Below are 15,609 nucleotides of genomic sequence, written 5' to 3' on the forward strand. Positions count from 1 at the left end.
CCAGCTTACGGCAGTCAGTTGCTCACTGTTTGACCTTTGCAATGTAGCCTGAGCCTACAGCATTCAAGCCAGCCAAGGAAGGAAGGTACGAGAGCGAAAATAGCTTTACTGCCCTCACCAAGAACACACACCTTGAGCAAATAAAGTGCCAGACTTACAAGGCCCTATCGCCACCGGAGCATCACTTTTAGTGACGCCCCGGTGGCACTATGCACTGCGCGGTATTTACAAGATGGCGTTCAGCCACTTTTTGTGGCTTAACACCACCTTGTAAATACGGCCCCTTAGCACGCAGCGCGTTCCCTGGAAGGGGCGTGCAATGGGTGTTGCTGGGAGTGTGCCACAGCAACACCATAGCATTTTGATGCTGCTCCAGATTTAGGAGTTGGCGTAAATCTGCGTCAGCGCCAAAATCCAACGCCATCCCAGGGGTGTCGTTAGAGTGGCGCACTGAGGAGAAATGTTTTCATTTCTCCTTGTTTTTGCTCTTTCTATGTGTGATGCATTCTGCAGCACACATAGAAGTAAGAGCAAATCACCATTGAAGATTTTTTTTTTGGGCAGGAAGGTGTCCCTTCCTGCACAAAAACTATTTCCCCCTCAACGCAGTCATCCTTGTACCATGGTGCAAGAACGGCTGCGTTGGCGCTCAGCAGCTAATTTAGAGCTGGCGCAGGGGGAAGCACAGGGGTGCGCTGTATTCTACTAAATACGGCGCTTTCCTGCATTTTGAAAATGACGGCGCGTGGGGCTTGCAAATTTGGCACAGCGTCGCGCTTAGTGATTTTCTTGTAAATCTGGGCCAAAATGTCTAAAGGATAGAGGCTTTTTATGTCATGTTCGATGAAGACCATGCAAATGACTCTAGTCGTACTGCAGAAGAGAGCACCATGTGCAGTTTCTTGCTTTGGGATGTAGTCTCCCACTCTCTGTCACCAACCCTCCGAGCAGGGTCGGAGCCATTGCATTTCTGTGCCCAGGCTCGTTGGTCTAGGGGTATGATTCTCGCTTAGGGTGCGAGAGGTCCCGGGTTCAAATCCCGGACGAGCCCATTTTAGCGGAAAACAATCAAATCCTGCTCAAAATACACAACCCCTCAACATTTCTCATTCCACTCGAAGCATTGTTGCGCAAAACATATTTTTTGCCTCAGGCGAAAAATGGATTACAATGCCTTGGCTTCCTTCCTGCTTGCTCTCAGTGCGCCCTGTGTGATGATTTCACAGGCTCTCCTTCCTGGCATTTAGGCATCAGATATTTGTCTGTCTCTGCACGCAGCTGTGGGATTTTTCAGGACGTCTGATTGTATGCATGCTGGCCGACACTGCTGCAATTTTCACACTTACCCCTCGCATTCCGAGCAACTGCTGATAAAGTATAGAGGAAATCGTGCAAACATATGAGGGGAACTGTGCTCCTTCAGTCAAATCAGCAAGCTTGTTTCTGTAGTGTAGTGGTTATCACGTTCGCCTCACACGCGAAAAGTCCCCGGTTTGAGACCGGGCAGAAACACTTGGCATCAGCAGCTTTTGTGTTTGCTCCCTAAAACCTCAGTCTCTCTCAATGCACACTTAGACAGAAATGACCTTTAAAAACTTGTGACCTGTGTAAAACGTGCTTTACTATTGCAGGACGCTAAAAAGTTATCTGCATCCCTCGGTGGTCGTGCATGTGCATTGTTTCTTGTTCTGTTTTTTTTTTTTTTTCTTGGCCATGTTATATTGTGGGGCCTTTAAAGCTGTGACTTTGATAGGAACATTGCAAGCGGCAAAATCAACAAGTGCAGACTGAAGAGTCCGACCTGCACACTGTTTTGGCTGTCAGGATGGCCGAGTGGTCTAAGGCGCCAGACTCAAGAGAGCTTGATCTTCAGTGAAGTTGAGCCTTCTGGTCTCTTCATGGAGGCGTGGGTTCAAATCCCACTTCTGACAGGTGTATTTTCTTCCCTTAAATCTTGCTCTGCTTGCAGAGCCAGCTCCTCACACCACTATCTTTGGAAGCTGCTGTGGCATGTGAGGAGAAATCCACCAACCCATCGGCTGGGCCCTCAATCAAAATTCTGTGTATTACTGGAAGGGGCGTCTCAGGCACACCTTCTGTTAGAGCTGCACTTTATGACAGTAACTACCATGCTGGTTTCTACTTAAGCAGTTGATTCTATAGTTTGAAGTGAGGCTCTCCTGCCACCTTTTGGGCAAAGAAGACACTGCCCCTGCAACAACACAGGCAGACAAGCTCAAACTAGGTTTCTTGGTTAAGTGGGCGGAGCATATTGGCAATGGTGCCTCCTCGTGACTTGCAATTTACATGAAGAAGACAGAGAGGCAGCTGGGAGTAGGCAGTACCCATGAACCCCTGAACACTGTCTTGCGACTAGCACACAATTCTGAAATGAGGCGGGGGAAAGGAGGTGATTTCCCCATCAAGGGCCATTCTGGGAAATCAGCCACCCTGCGTCTCCCAGGTGAGTGTTTCAGGCCTATGAGCCACTAATATAAATCTTGCCTGATCGAGCGCTGATTGAGCGCTGATTGAGCAAGTGTGCTTGAATCCAAGAGGCATGCTCCTCTGGCGCAAGAGCTAGCAGGCCCTTCAGTGCTTCTGGTTGGGAAGTCTAAGGTGCAAGGGTCCATGACTTGCAGCGGGTTACAACTACCAGAAAGGGTCTGCTTTTCACAACAGTGTCCTAGTTCAGCTCAGTGGCACAGGGCATTTTGACTACCTCTTGCCTTGCTAGAGACAAACAAAAAATCCTTGACAGAAAACATAAATTGCTATGGCACGCTTAGAGAGAGAGAGCCTCCAAATGGCCCTGCTTTTCTGAAAGACGCTTCAGAAGATGTTTCAAATGACTGTGCAGCGGCAGTCTAGTTGGTATAGGGGTATGATTCTCGCTTCGGGTGTGAGAGGACCTCGGTTCAAATCCCAGACAAACCCCTACCTTTATAGGTTCAGTCTGTGTTTTAAACAGGAGTATTTCTGCTTTTCACTCTTGTAAGATGTCATGTTGCAATGCAATACATGCTTTATACTGGCGTCGAGACGGTTCAGCATCATGAAGGTATGCGAGATTTCTTTGCAACTGCTTTTCTGTGCTGGAGCAGCAGTGCTCGTAGGAACATTAAATGCACAGTGCTTCTCCATGGTAATTTCGGGTCCAGTTCTGAAATCACCTCTTGGAATGAAAGTGATCCCAGTTCCTTTCTTCCAAGGGAAGAGATCGTGTTCCGGAAGGCTCAGCTTTGAGCGTCATGAACATTGGCCCTCATCCTTGCATCCCAGTCCAATGCATAGCCACATAAAGCAAGCAGGTGTGTCTGTTTCCATAGTGTGGTGGTTCCAGTACAATGCATAGCTACATGAAGCAAGCCGGCAAGTGTGTCTGTTTGTGTAGTGTAGTGGTTATCATGCGCACCTCACATGCGACAGGTCCCTGGTTCGAGTCGCTGGGCTTTTTCACAGTATTTGCATTTCCTGCCTCACCTGACAGGCAAGCTGAGATAAAAGAGACTGTGTCTATCCCTCACCATCGTGAGGTACTACGCTCCTGGGGCATCTATCACAGCTCACCAAGAGGAGTTGCGCCAGCTTACGGCAGTCAGTTGCTCACTGTTTGACCTTTGCAATGAAGCCTGAGCCTACAGCATTCAAGCCAGCCAAGGAAGCAAGGTACGAAAGCGAAAATAGCTTTCCTGCCCTCACCAAGAACACACACCTTGAGCAAATAAAGTGCCAGACTTACAAGGCCCTATCGCCACCGGAGCATCACTTTTAGTGACGCCCCGGTGGCACTATGCACTGCGCGGTATTTACAAGATGGCGTTCAGCCACTTTTTGTGGCTTAACACCACCTTGTAAATACGGCCCCTTAGCACGCAGCGCGTTCCCTGGATGGGGCGTGCAATGGGTGTTGTTGGGAGTGTGCCACAGCAACACCATAGCATTTTGATGCTGCTCCAGATTTAGGAGTTGGCGTAAATCTGCGTCAGCGCCAAAATCCAACGCCATCCCAGGGGTGTCGTTAGAGTGGCGCACTGAGGAGAAATGTTTTCATTTCTCCTTGTTTTTGCTCTTTCTATGTGTGATGCATTCTGCAGCACACATAGAAGTAAGAGCAAATCACCATTGAAGATTTTTTTTTTGGGCAGGAAGGTGTCTCTTCCTGCACAAAAACAATTTCCCCCTCAACGCAGTCATCCTTGTACCATGGTGCAAGAACGGCTGCATTGGCGCTCAGCAGCTAATTTAGAGCTGGCGCAGGGGGAAGCACAGGGGTGCGCTGTATTCTACTAAATACGGCGCTTCCCTGCATTTTGAAAATGACGGCGCGTGGGGCTTGCAAATTTGGCACAGCGTCGCGCTTAGTCATTTTCTTGTAAATCTGGGCCAAAATGTCTAAAGGATAGAGGCTTTTTATGTCATGTTCGATGAAGACCATGAAAATGACTCTAGTCGTACTGCAGAAGAGAGCACCATGTGCAGTTTCTTGCTTTGGGATGTAGTCTCCCACTCTCTGTCACCAAACCTCCGAGCAGGGTCGGAGCCGTTGCATTTCTGTGCCCAGGCTCGTTGGTCTAGGGGTATGATTCTCGCTTAGGGTGCGACAGGTCCCGGGTTCAAATCCCGGACGAGCCCATTTTAGCGGAAAACAATCAAATCCTGCTCAAAATACACAACCGCTCAACATTTCTCATTCCACTCGAAGCATTGTTGCGCAAAACATATTTTTTGCCTCAGGCGAAAAATGGATTACAATGCCTTGGCTTCCTTCCTGCTTGCTCTCAGTGCGCCCTGTGTGATGATTTCACAGGCTCTCCTTCCTGGCATTTAGGCATCAGATATTTGTCTGTCTCTGCCCGCAGCTGTGGGATTTTTCAGGACGTCTGAGTGTATGCATGCTGGCTGACACCGCTGCAATTTTCACACTTACCCCTCGAATTCCGAGCAACTGCTGATAAAGTATAGAGGAAATCGTGCAAACATATGAGGGGAACTGTGCTCCTTCAGTCAAACCAGCAAGCTTGTTTCTGTAGTGTAGTGGTTATCACGTTCGCCTCACATGCGAAAGGTCCCCGGTTCGAGACCGGGCAGAAACACTTGGAAGCAGCAGCTTTTGTGTTTGCTCCCTAAAACCTCAGTCTCTCTCAATGCACACTTAGACAGAAATGACCTTTAAAAACTTGTGACCTGTGTAAAACGTGCTTTACTATTGCAGGATGCTAAAAAGTTATCTGCATCCCTCGGTGGTCGTGCATGTGCATTGTTTCTTGTTCTTTTTTTTTTTTTTTTTCTTGGCCATGTTATATTGTGGGGCCTTTAAAGCTGTGACTTTGATAGGAACATTGCAAGCGGCAAAATCAACAAGTGCAGACTGAAGAGTCCGACCTGCACACTGTTTTGGCTGTCAGGATGGCCGAGTGGTCTAAGGCGCCAGACTCAAGAGAGCTTGATCTTCAGTGAAGCTGAGCCTTCTGGTCTCTTCATGGAGGCGTGGGTTCAAATCCCACTTCTGACAGGTGTATTTTCTTCCCTTAAATCTTGCTCTGCTTGCAGAGCCAGCTCCTCACACCACTATCTTTGGAAGCTGCTGTGGCATGTGAGGAGAAATCCACCAACCCATCGGCTGGGCCCTCAATCAAAATTCTGTGTATTACTGGAAGGGGTGTCTCAGGCACACCTTCTGTTAGAGCTGCACTTTATGACAGTAACTACCATGCTGGTTTCTACTTAAGCAGTTGATTCTATCGTTTGAAGTGAGGCTCTCCTGCCACCTTTTGGGCAAAGAAGACACTGCCCCTGCAACAACACAGGCAGACAAGCTCAAACTAGGTTTCTTGGTAAGGTGGGCGGAGCATATTGGCAATGGTGCCTCCTCGTGACTTGCAATTTACATGAAGAAGACAGAGAGGCAGCTGGGAGTAGGCAGTACCCATGAACCCCTGAACACTGTCTTGCGACTAGCACACAATTCTGAAATGAGGCGGGGAAAAGGAGGTGATTTCCCCATCAAGGGCCATTCCGGGAAATCAGCCACCCTGCGTCTCCCAGGTGAGAGTTTCAGGCCTATGAGCCACTAATATAAATCTCGCCTGATCGAGCGCTGATCGAGCAAGTGTGCTTGAATCCAAGAGGCATGCTCCTCTGGCTTAAGAGCTAGCAGGCCCTTCAGTGCTTCTGGTTGGGAAGTCTAAGGTGCAAGGGTCCATGACTTGCAGCGGGTTACAGCTACCAGAAAGGGTCTGCTTTTCACATCAGTGCCCTAGTTCAGCTCACTGGCACAGGGCATTTTGACTACCTCTTGCCTTGCTAGAGACAAACAAAAAATCCTTGACAGAAAACATCAATTGCTATGGCACGCTTAGAGAGAGAGAGCCTCCAAATGGCCCTGCTTTTCTGAAAGACGCTTCAGAAGATGTTTCAAATGACTATGCAGCGGCAGTCTAGTTGGTATAGGGGTATGATTCTCGCTTCGGGTGTGAGAGAACCTCGGTTCAAATCCCAGACAAACCCCTACCTTTATAGGTTCAGTCTGTGTTTTAAACAGGAGTATTTCTGCTTTTCACTCTTGTAAGATGTCATGTTGCAATGCGATACATGCTTTATACTGGCGTCGAGACGGTTTAGCATCATGAAGGTATGCGAGATTTCTTTGCAAGTGCTTTTCTGTGCTGGAGCAGCAGTGCTCGTAGGAACATTAAATGCACAGTGCTTCTCCATGGTAATTTCGGGTCCAGTTCTGAAATCACCTCTTGGAATGAAAGTGATCCCAGTTCCTTTCTTCCAAGGGAAGAGATCGTGTTCCGGAAGGCTCAGCTTTGAGCGTCATGAACATTGGCCCTCATCCTTGCATCCCAGTCCAATGCATAGCCACATAAAGCAAGCAGGTGTGTCTGTTTCCATAGTGTGGTGGTTCCAGTACAATGCATAGCCACATGAAGCAAGCCGGCAAGTGTGTCTGTTTGTGTAGTGTAGTGGTTATCATGCGCACCTCACATGCGAAAGGTCCCTGGTTCGAGTCGCTGGGCTTTTTCACAGTACTTGCATTTCCTGCCTCACCTGACAGGCAAGCTGAGATAAAAGAGACTGTGTCTATCCCTCACCATCGTGAGGTACTACGCTCCTGGGGCATCTGTCACAGCTCACCAAGAGGAGTTGCGCCAGCTTACGGCAGTCAGTTGCTCACTGTTTGACCTTTGCAATGAAGCCTGAGCCTACAGCATTTAAGCCAGCCAAGGAAGGAAGGTACGAGAGCGAAAATAGCTTTCCTGCCCTCACCAAGAACACACACCTTGAGCAAATAAAGTGCCAGACTTACAAGGCCCTATCGCCACCGGAGCATCACTTTTAGTGACGCCCCGGTGGCACTATGCACTGCGCGGTATTTACAAGATGGCGTTCAGCCACTTTTTGTGGCTTAACACCACCTTGTAAATACGGCCCCTTAGCACGCAGCGCGTTCCCTGGAAGGGGCGTGCAATGGGTGTTGTTGGGAGTGTGCCACAGCAACACCATAGCATTTTGATGCTGCTCCATATTTAGGAGTTGGCGTAAATCTGCGTCAGCGCCAAAATCCAACGCCATCCCAGGGGTGTCGTTAGAGTGGCGCACTGAGGAGAAATGTTTTCATTTCTCCTTGTTTTTGCTCTTTCTATGTGTGATGCATTCTGCAGCACACATAGAAGTAAGAGCAAATCACCATTGAAGATTTCTTTTTTGGGCAGGAAGGTGTCCCTTCCTGCACAAAAACAATTTCCCCTCAACGCAGTCATCCTTGTACCATGGTGCAAGAACGGCTGCATTGGCGCTCAGCAGCTAATTTAGAGCTGGCGCAGGGGGAAGCACAGGGGTGCGCTGTATTCTACTAAATACGGCGCTTCCCTGCATTTTGAAAATGACGGCGCGTGGGGCTTGCAAATTTGGCACAGCGTCGCGCTTAGTCATTTTCTTGTAAATCTGGGCCAAAATGTCTAAAGGATAGAGGCTTTTTATGTCATGTTCGATCAAGACCAGGCAAATGACTCTAGTCGTACTGCTGAAGAGAGCACCATGTGCAGTTTCTTGCTTTGGGATGTAGTCTCCCACTCTCTGTCACCAAACCTCCGAGCAGGGTCGGAGCCGTTGCATTTCTGTGCCCAGGCTCGTTGGTCTAGGGGTATGATTCTCCCTTAGGGTGCGAGAGGTCCCGGGTTCAAATCCCGGACGAGCCCATTTTAGCGGAAAACAATCAAATCCTGCTCAAAATACACAACCCCTCAACATTTCTCATTCCACTCGAAGCATTGTTGCGCAAAACATATTTTTTGCCCCAGGCGAAAAATGGATTACAATGCCTTGGCTTCCTTCCTGCTTGCTCTCAGTTCGCCATGTGTGATGATATCACAGGCTCTCCTTCCTGGAATTTAGGCATCAGATATTTGTCTGACTCTGCCCACAGCTGTGGGATTTTTCAGGACGTCTGAGTGTATGCATGCTGGCTGACACCGCTGCAATTTTCACACTTACCCCTCGCATTCCGAGCAACTGCTGATAAAGTATAGAGGAAATCGTGCAAACATATGAGGGGAACTGTGCTCCTTCAGTCAAACCAGCAAGCTTGTTTCTGTAGGGTAGTGGTTATCACGTTCGCCTCACACGCGAAAGGTCCCCGGTTCGAGACCGGGCAGAAACACTTGGAAGCAGCAGCTTTTGTGTTTGCTCCCTAAAACCTCAGTCTCTCTCAATGCACACTTAGACAGAATTGACCTTTAAAAACTTGTGACCTGTGTAAAACGTGCTTTACTATTGCAGGACGCTAAAAAGTTATCTGCATCCCTCGGTGGTCGTGCATTTGCATTGTTTCTTGTTCTGTTTTTTTTTTTTTTTGTTGGCCATGTTATATTGTGGGGCCTTTAAAGCTGTGACTTTGATAGGAACATTGCAAGCGGCAAAATCAACAAGTGCAGACTGACGAGTCCGACCTGCACACTGTTTTGGCTGTCAGGATTGCCGAGTGGTCTAAGGCGCCAGACTCAAGAGAGCTTGATCTTCAGTGAAGCTGAGCCTTCTGGTCTCTTCATGGAGGCGTGGGTTCAAATCCCACTTCTGACAGGTTTATTTTCTTCCCTTAAATCTTGCTCTGCTTGCAGAGCCAGCTCCTCACACCACTATCTTTGGAAGCTGCTGTGGCATGTGAGGAGAAATCCACCAACCCATCGGCTGGGCCCTCAATCAAAATTCTGTGTATTACTGGAAGGGGCGTCTCAGGCACACCTTCTGTTAGAGCTGCACTTTATGACAGTAACTACCATGCTGGTTTCTACTTAAGCAGTTGATTCTATTGTTTGAAGTGAGGCTCTCCTGCCACCTTTTGGGCAAAGAAGACACTGCCCCTGCAACAACACAGGCAGACAAGCTCAAACTAGGTTTCTTGGTAAGGTGGGCGGAGCATATTGGCAATGGTGCCTCCTCGTGACTTGCAATTTACATGAAGAAGACAGAGAGGCAGCTGGGAGTAGGCAGTACCCATGAACCCCTGAACACTGTCTTGCGACTAGCACACAATTCTGAAATGAGGCGGGGGAAAGGAGGTGATTTCCCCATCAAGGGCCATTCCGGGAAATCAGCCACCCTGCGTACCCAGGTGAGTGTTTCAGGCCTATGAGCCACTAATATAAATCTCGCCTGATCGAGCGCTGATCGAGCGCTGATCGAGCAAGTGTGCTTGAATCCAAGAGGCATGCTCCTCTGGCTCAAGAGCTAGCAGGCCCTTCAGTGCTTCTGGTTGGGAAGTCTAAGGTGCAAGGGTCCATGACTTGCAGCGGGTTACAACTACCAGAAAGGGTCTGCTTTTCACATCAGTGCCCTAGTTCAGCTCACTGGCACAGGGCATTTTGACTACCTCTTGCCTTGCTAGAGACAAACAAAAAATCCTTGACAGAAAACATCAATTGCTATGGCACGCTTAGAGAGAGAGAGCCTCCAAATGGCCCTGCTTTTCTGAAAGACGCTTCAGAAGATGTTTCAAATGACTATGCAGCGGCAGTCTAGTTGGTATAGGGGTATGATTCTCGCTTCGGGTGTGAGAGGACCTTGGTTCAAATCCCAGACAAACCCCTACCTTTATAGGTTCAGTCTGTGTTTTAAACAGGAGTATTTCTGCTTTTCACTCTTGTAAGATGTCATGTTGCAATGCAATACATGCTTTATACTGGCGTCGAGACGGTTCAGCATCATGAAGGTATGCAAGATTTCTTTGCAACTGCTTTTCTGTGCTGGAGCAGCAGTGCTCGTAGGAACATTAAATGCACAGTGCTTCTCCATGGTAATTTCGGGTCCAGTTCTGAAATCACCTCTTGGAATGAAAGTGATCCCAGTTCCTTTCTTCCAAGGGAAGAGATCGTGTTCCGGAAGGCTCAGCTTTGAGCGTCATGAACATTGGCCCTCATCCTTGCATCCCAGTCCAATGCATAGCCACATAGAGCAAGCAGGTGTGTCTGTTTCCATAGTGTGGTGGTTCCAGTACAATGTATAGCCACATGAAGCAAGCCGGCAAGTGTGTCTGTTTGTGTAGTGTAGTGGTTATCATGCACACCTCACATGCGAAAGGTCCCTGGTTCGAGTCGCTGGGCTTTTTCACAGTATTTGCATTTCCTGCCTCACCTGACAGGCAAGCTGAGATAAAAGAGACTGTGTCTATCCCTCACCATCGTGAGGTACTACGCTCCTGGGGCATCTGTCACAGCTCACCAAGAGGAGTTGCGCCAGCTTACGGCAGTCAGTTGCTCACTGTTTGACCTTTGCAATGAAGCCTGAGCCTACAGCATTCAAGCCAGCCAAGGAAGGAAGGTACGAGAGCGAAAATAGCTTTCCTGCCCTCACCAAGAACACACACCTTGAGCAAATAAAGTGCCAGACTTACAACGCCCTATCGCCACGGGAGCATCACTTTTAGTGACGCCCCGGTGGCACTATGCACTGCGCGGTATTTACAAGATGGCGTTCAGCCACTTTTTGTGGCTTAACACCACCTTGTAAATACGGCCCCTTAGCACGCAGCGCGTTCCCTGGAAGGGGCGTGCAATGGGTGTTGTTGGGAGTGTGCCACAGCAACACCATAGCACTTTGATGCTGCTCCAGATTTAGGAGTTGGCGTAAATCTGCGTCAGCGCCAAAATCCAACGCCATCCCAGGGGTGTCGTTAGAGTGGCACACTGAGGAGAAATGTTTTCATTTCTCCTTGTTTTTGCTCTTTCTATGTGTGATGCATTCTGCAGCACACATAGAAGTAAGAGCAAATCACCATTGAAGATTTTTTTTTTGGGCAGGAAGGTGTCCCTTCCTGCACAAAAACAATTTCCCCCTCAACGCAGTCATCCTTGTACCATGGTGCAAGAACGGCTGCATTGGCGCTCAGCAGCTAATTTAGAGCTGGTGCAGGGGGAAGCACAGGGGTGCGCTGTATTCTACTAAATACGGCGCTTCCCTACATTTTGAAAATGACGGCGCGTGGGGCTTGAAAATTTGGCACAGCGTCGCGCTTAGTCATTTTCTTGTAAATCTGGGCCAAAATGTCTAAAGGATAGAGGCTTTTTATGTCATGTTCGATGAAGACCATGCAAATGACTCTAGTCGTACTGCAGAAGAGAGCACCATGTGCAGTTTCTTGCTTTGGGATGTAGTCTCCCACTCTCTGTCACCAAACCTCCGAGCAGGGTCGGAGCCGTTGCACTTCTGTGCCCAGGCTCGTTGGTCTAGGGGTATGATTCTCGCTTAGGGTGCGAGAGGTCCCGGGTTCAAATCCCGGACGAGCCCATTTTAGCGGAAAACAATCAAATCCTGCTCAAAGTACACAACCCCTCAACATTTCTCATTCCACTCGAAGCATTGTTGCGCAATACATATTTTTTGCCTCAGGCGAAAAATGGATTACAATGCCTTGGCTTCCTTCCTGCTTGCTCTCAGTGCGCCCTGTGTGATGATTTCACAGGCTCTCTTTCCTGGCATTTAGGCATCAGATATTTGTCTGTCTCTGCCCGCAGCTGTGGGATTTTTCAGGACGTCTGAGTGTATGCATGCTGGCTGACACCGCTGCAATTTTCACACTTACCCCTCGCATTCCGAGCAACTGCTGATAAAGTATAGAGGAAATCGTGCAAACATATGAGGGGAACTGTGGTCCTTCAGTCAAACCAGCAAGCTTGTTTCTGTAGTGTTGTGGTTATCACGTTCGCCTCACACGCGAAAGGTCTCCGGTTCGAGACCGGGCAGAAACACTTGAAAGCAGCAGCTTTTGTTTTTGCTCCCTAAAACCTCAGTCTCTCTCAATGCACAGTTAGACGGAAATGACCTTTAAAAACTTGTGACCTGTGTAAAATGTGCTTTACTATTGCAGGACGCTAAAAAGTTATCTGCATCCCTCGGTGGTCGTGCATGTGCATTGTTTCTTGTTCTGTTTTTTTTTTTTTTCTTGGCCATGTTATATTGTGGGGCCTTTAAAGCTGTGACTTTGATAGGAACATTGCAAGCGGCAAAATCAACAGGTGCAGACTGAAGAGTCCGACCTGCACACTGTTTTGGCTGTCAGGATGGCCGAGTGGTCTAAGGGGCCAGACTCAAGAGAGCTTGATCTTCAGTGAAGCTGAGTCTTCTGGTCTCTTCATGGAGGCGTGGGTTCAAATCCCACTTCTGACAGGTGTATTTTCTTCCCTTAAATCTTGCTCTGCTTGCAGAGCCAGCTCCTCACACCACTATCTTTGGAAGCTGCTGTGGCATGTGAGGAGAAATCCACCAACCCATCGGCTGGGCCCTCAATCAAAATTCTGTGTATTACTGGAAGGGGCGTCTCAGGCACACCTTCTGTTAGAGCTGCACTTTATGACAGTAACTACCATGCTGGTTTCTACTTAAGCAGTTGATTCTATCGTTTGAAGTGAGGCTCTCCTGCCACCTTTTGGGCAAAGAAGAGACTGCCCCTGCAACAACACAGGCAGACAAGCTCAAACTAGGTTTCTTGGTTAGGTGGGCGGAGCATATTGGCAATGGTGCCTCCTCGTGACTTGCAATTTACATGAAGAAGACAGAGAGGCAGCTGGGAGTAGGCAGTACCCATGAACCCCTGAACACTGTCTTGCGACTAGCACACAATTCTGAAATGAGGCGGGGGAAAGGAGGTGATTTCCCCATCAAGGGCCATTCCGGGAAATCAGCCACCCTGCGTCTCCCAGGTGAGTGTTTCAGGCCTATGAGCCACTAATATAAATCTCGCCTGATTGAGGTTGATCGAGCGCTGATCGAGCAAGTGTGCTTGAATCCAAGAGGCATGCTCCTCTGGCTCAAGAGCTAGCAGGCCCTTCAGTGCTTCTGGTTGGGAAGTCTAAGGTGCAAGGGTCCATGACTTGCAGCGGGTTACAACTACCAGAAAGGGTCTGCTTTTCACACCAGTGCCCTAGTTCAGCTCACTGGCACAGGGCATTTTGACTACCTCTTGCCTTGCTAGAGACAAACAAAAAATCCTTGACAGAAAACATCAATTGCTATGGCACGCTTAGAGAGAGAGAGCCTCCAAATGGCCCTGCTTTTCTGAAAGACGCTTCAGAAGATGTTTCAAATGACTATGCAGCGGCAGTCTAGTTGGTATAGGGGTATGATTCTCGCTTCGGGTGTGAGAGGACCTCGGTTCAAATCCCAGACAAACCCCTACCTTTATAGGTTCAGTCTGTGTTTTAAACAGGAGTATTTCTGCTTTTCACTCTTGTAAGATGTCATGTTGCAATGCAATACATGCTTTATACTGGCGTCGAGACGGTTCAGCATCATGAAGGTATGCGAGATTTCTTTGCAACTGCTTTTCTGTGCTGGAGCAGCAGTGCTCGTAGGAACATTAAATGCACAGTGCTTCTCCATGGTAATTTCGGGTCCAGTTCTGAAATCACCTCTTGGAATGAAAGTGATCCCAGTTCCTTTCTTCCAAGGGAAGAGATCGTGTTCCGGAAGGCTCAGCTTTGAGCGTCATGAACATTGGCCCTCATCCTTGCATCCCAGTCCAATGCATAGCCACATAGAGCAAGCAGGTGTGTCTGTTTCCATAGTGTGGTGGTTCCAGTACAATGTATAGCCACATGAAGCAAGCCGGCAAGTGTGTCTGTTTGTGTAGTGTAGTGGTTATCATGCACACCTCACATGCGAAAGGTCCCTGGTTCGAGTCGCTGGGCTTTTTCACAGTATTTGCATTTCCTGCCTTACCTGACAGGCAAGCTGAGGTAAAAGAGACTGTGTCTATCCCTCACCATCGTGAGGTACTACGCTCCTGGGGCATCTGTCACAGCTCACCAAGAGGAGTTGCGCCAGCTTACGGCAGTCAGTTGCTCACTGTTTGACCTTTGCAATGAAGCCTGAGCCTACAGCATTCAAGCCAGCCAAGGAAGGAAGGTACGAGAGCGAAAATAGCTTTCCTGCCCTCACCAAGAACACACACCTTGAGCAAATAAAGTGCCAGACTTACAAGGCCCTATCGCCACCGGAGCATCACTTTTAGTGACGCCCCGGTGGCACTATGCACTGCGCGGTATTTACAAGATGGCGTTCAGCCACTTTTTGTGGATTAACACCACCTTGTAAATACGGCCCCTTAGTACGCAGCGCGTTCCCTGGAAGGGGCGTGCAATGGGTGTTGTTGGGAGTGTGCCACAGCAACACCATAGCATTTTGATGCTGCTCCAGATTTAGGAGTTGGCGTAAATCTGCGTCAGCGCCAAAATCCAACGCCATCCCAGGGGTGTCATTAGAGTGGCGCACTGAGGAGAAATGTTTTCATTTCTCCTTGTTTTTGCTCTTTCTATGTGTGATGCATTCTGCAGCACACATAGAAGTAAGAGCAAATCACCATTGAAGATTTTTTTTTTGGGCAGGAAGGTGTCCCTTCCTGCACAAAAACAATTTCCCCCTCAACGCAGTCATCCTTGTACCATGGTGCAAGAACGGCTGCATTGGCGCTCAGCAGCTAATTTAGAGCTGGCGCAGGGGGAAGCACAGGGGTGTGCTGTATTCTACTAAATACGGCGCTTCCCTGCATTTTGAAAATGACGGCGCGAGGGGCTTGCAAATTTGGCACAGCGTCGCGCTTAGTCATTTTCTTGTAAATCTGGGCCAAAATGTCTAAAGGATAGAGGCTTTTTATGTCATGTTCGATGAAGACCATGCAAATGACTCTAGTCGTACTGCAGAAGAGAGCACCATGTGCAGTTTCTTGCTTTGGGATGTAGTCTCCCACTCTCTGTCACCAAACCTCCGAGCAGGGTCGGAGCCGTTGCATTTCTGTGCCCAGGCTCGTTGGTCTAGGGGTATGATTCTTGCTTAGGGTGCGAGAGGTCCCGGGTTCAAATCCCGGACGAGCCCATTTTAGCGGAAAACAATCAAATCCTGCTCAAAATACACAACCCCTCAACATTTCTCATTCCACTCGAAGCATTGTTGCGCAAAACATATTTTTTGCCTCAGGCGAAAAATGGATTACAATGCCTTGGCTTCCTTCCTGCTTGCTCTCAGTGCGCCCTGTGTGATGATTTCACAGGCTCTCCTTCCTTGCATTTAGGCATCAGATATTTGTCTGTCTCTGCCCGCAGCTGTGGGATT

At 48.6% G+C, this 15,609-nt stretch overlaps 8 non-coding genes across 8 annotated transcripts; all 8 read left to right on the forward strand.

Annotated features, from left to right (window-relative positions):
* Positions 1 to 979: 979 nt before the first annotated feature.
* Positions 980 to 1,051, forward strand: TRNAP-AGG (transfer RNA proline (anticodon AGG)). The gene has a single exon. It is a non-coding gene; the product is annotated as a tRNA-Pro (tRNA).
* A 388-nt stretch (positions 1,052 to 1,439) lies between these two features.
* Positions 1,440 to 1,512, forward strand: TRNAV-CAC (transfer RNA valine (anticodon CAC)). Its single transcript has one exon. It is a non-coding gene; the product is annotated as a tRNA-Val (tRNA).
* Positions 1,513 to 1,819: 307 nt separating this feature from the next.
* On the forward strand, positions 1,820 to 1,931 carry TRNAL-CAA (transfer RNA leucine (anticodon CAA)). The gene is made up of 2 exons: positions 1,820 to 1,857; positions 1,886 to 1,931. It is a non-coding gene; the product is annotated as a tRNA-Leu (tRNA).
* A 3,092-nt stretch (positions 1,932 to 5,023) lies between these two features.
* Positions 5,024 to 5,096, forward strand: TRNAV-CAC (transfer RNA valine (anticodon CAC)). The gene has a single exon. It is a non-coding gene; the product is annotated as a tRNA-Val (tRNA).
* A 307-nt stretch (positions 5,097 to 5,403) lies between these two features.
* Positions 5,404 to 5,515, forward strand: TRNAL-CAA (transfer RNA leucine (anticodon CAA)). The gene is made up of 2 exons: positions 5,404 to 5,441; positions 5,470 to 5,515. It is a non-coding gene; the product is annotated as a tRNA-Leu (tRNA).
* A 3,080-nt stretch (positions 5,516 to 8,595) lies between these two features.
* On the forward strand, positions 8,596 to 8,668 carry TRNAV-CAC (transfer RNA valine (anticodon CAC)). Its single transcript has one exon. It is a non-coding gene; the product is annotated as a tRNA-Val (tRNA).
* A 3,050-nt stretch (positions 8,669 to 11,718) lies between these two features.
* Positions 11,719 to 11,790, forward strand: TRNAP-AGG (transfer RNA proline (anticodon AGG)). Its single transcript has one exon. It is a non-coding gene; the product is annotated as a tRNA-Pro (tRNA).
* A 3,510-nt stretch (positions 11,791 to 15,300) lies between these two features.
* TRNAP-AGG (transfer RNA proline (anticodon AGG)) lies at positions 15,301 to 15,372 on the forward strand. The gene has a single exon. It is a non-coding gene; the product is annotated as a tRNA-Pro (tRNA).
* Positions 15,373 to 15,609: the final 237 nt, after the last annotated feature.

This window comes from Pleurodeles waltl, unplaced genomic scaffold (assembly GCF_031143425.1).
Source record: "Pleurodeles waltl isolate 20211129_DDA unplaced genomic scaffold, aPleWal1.hap1.20221129 scaffold_91, whole genome shotgun sequence".
Classification (NCBI taxonomy): domain Eukaryota; kingdom Metazoa; phylum Chordata; class Amphibia; order Caudata; family Salamandridae; genus Pleurodeles; species Pleurodeles waltl.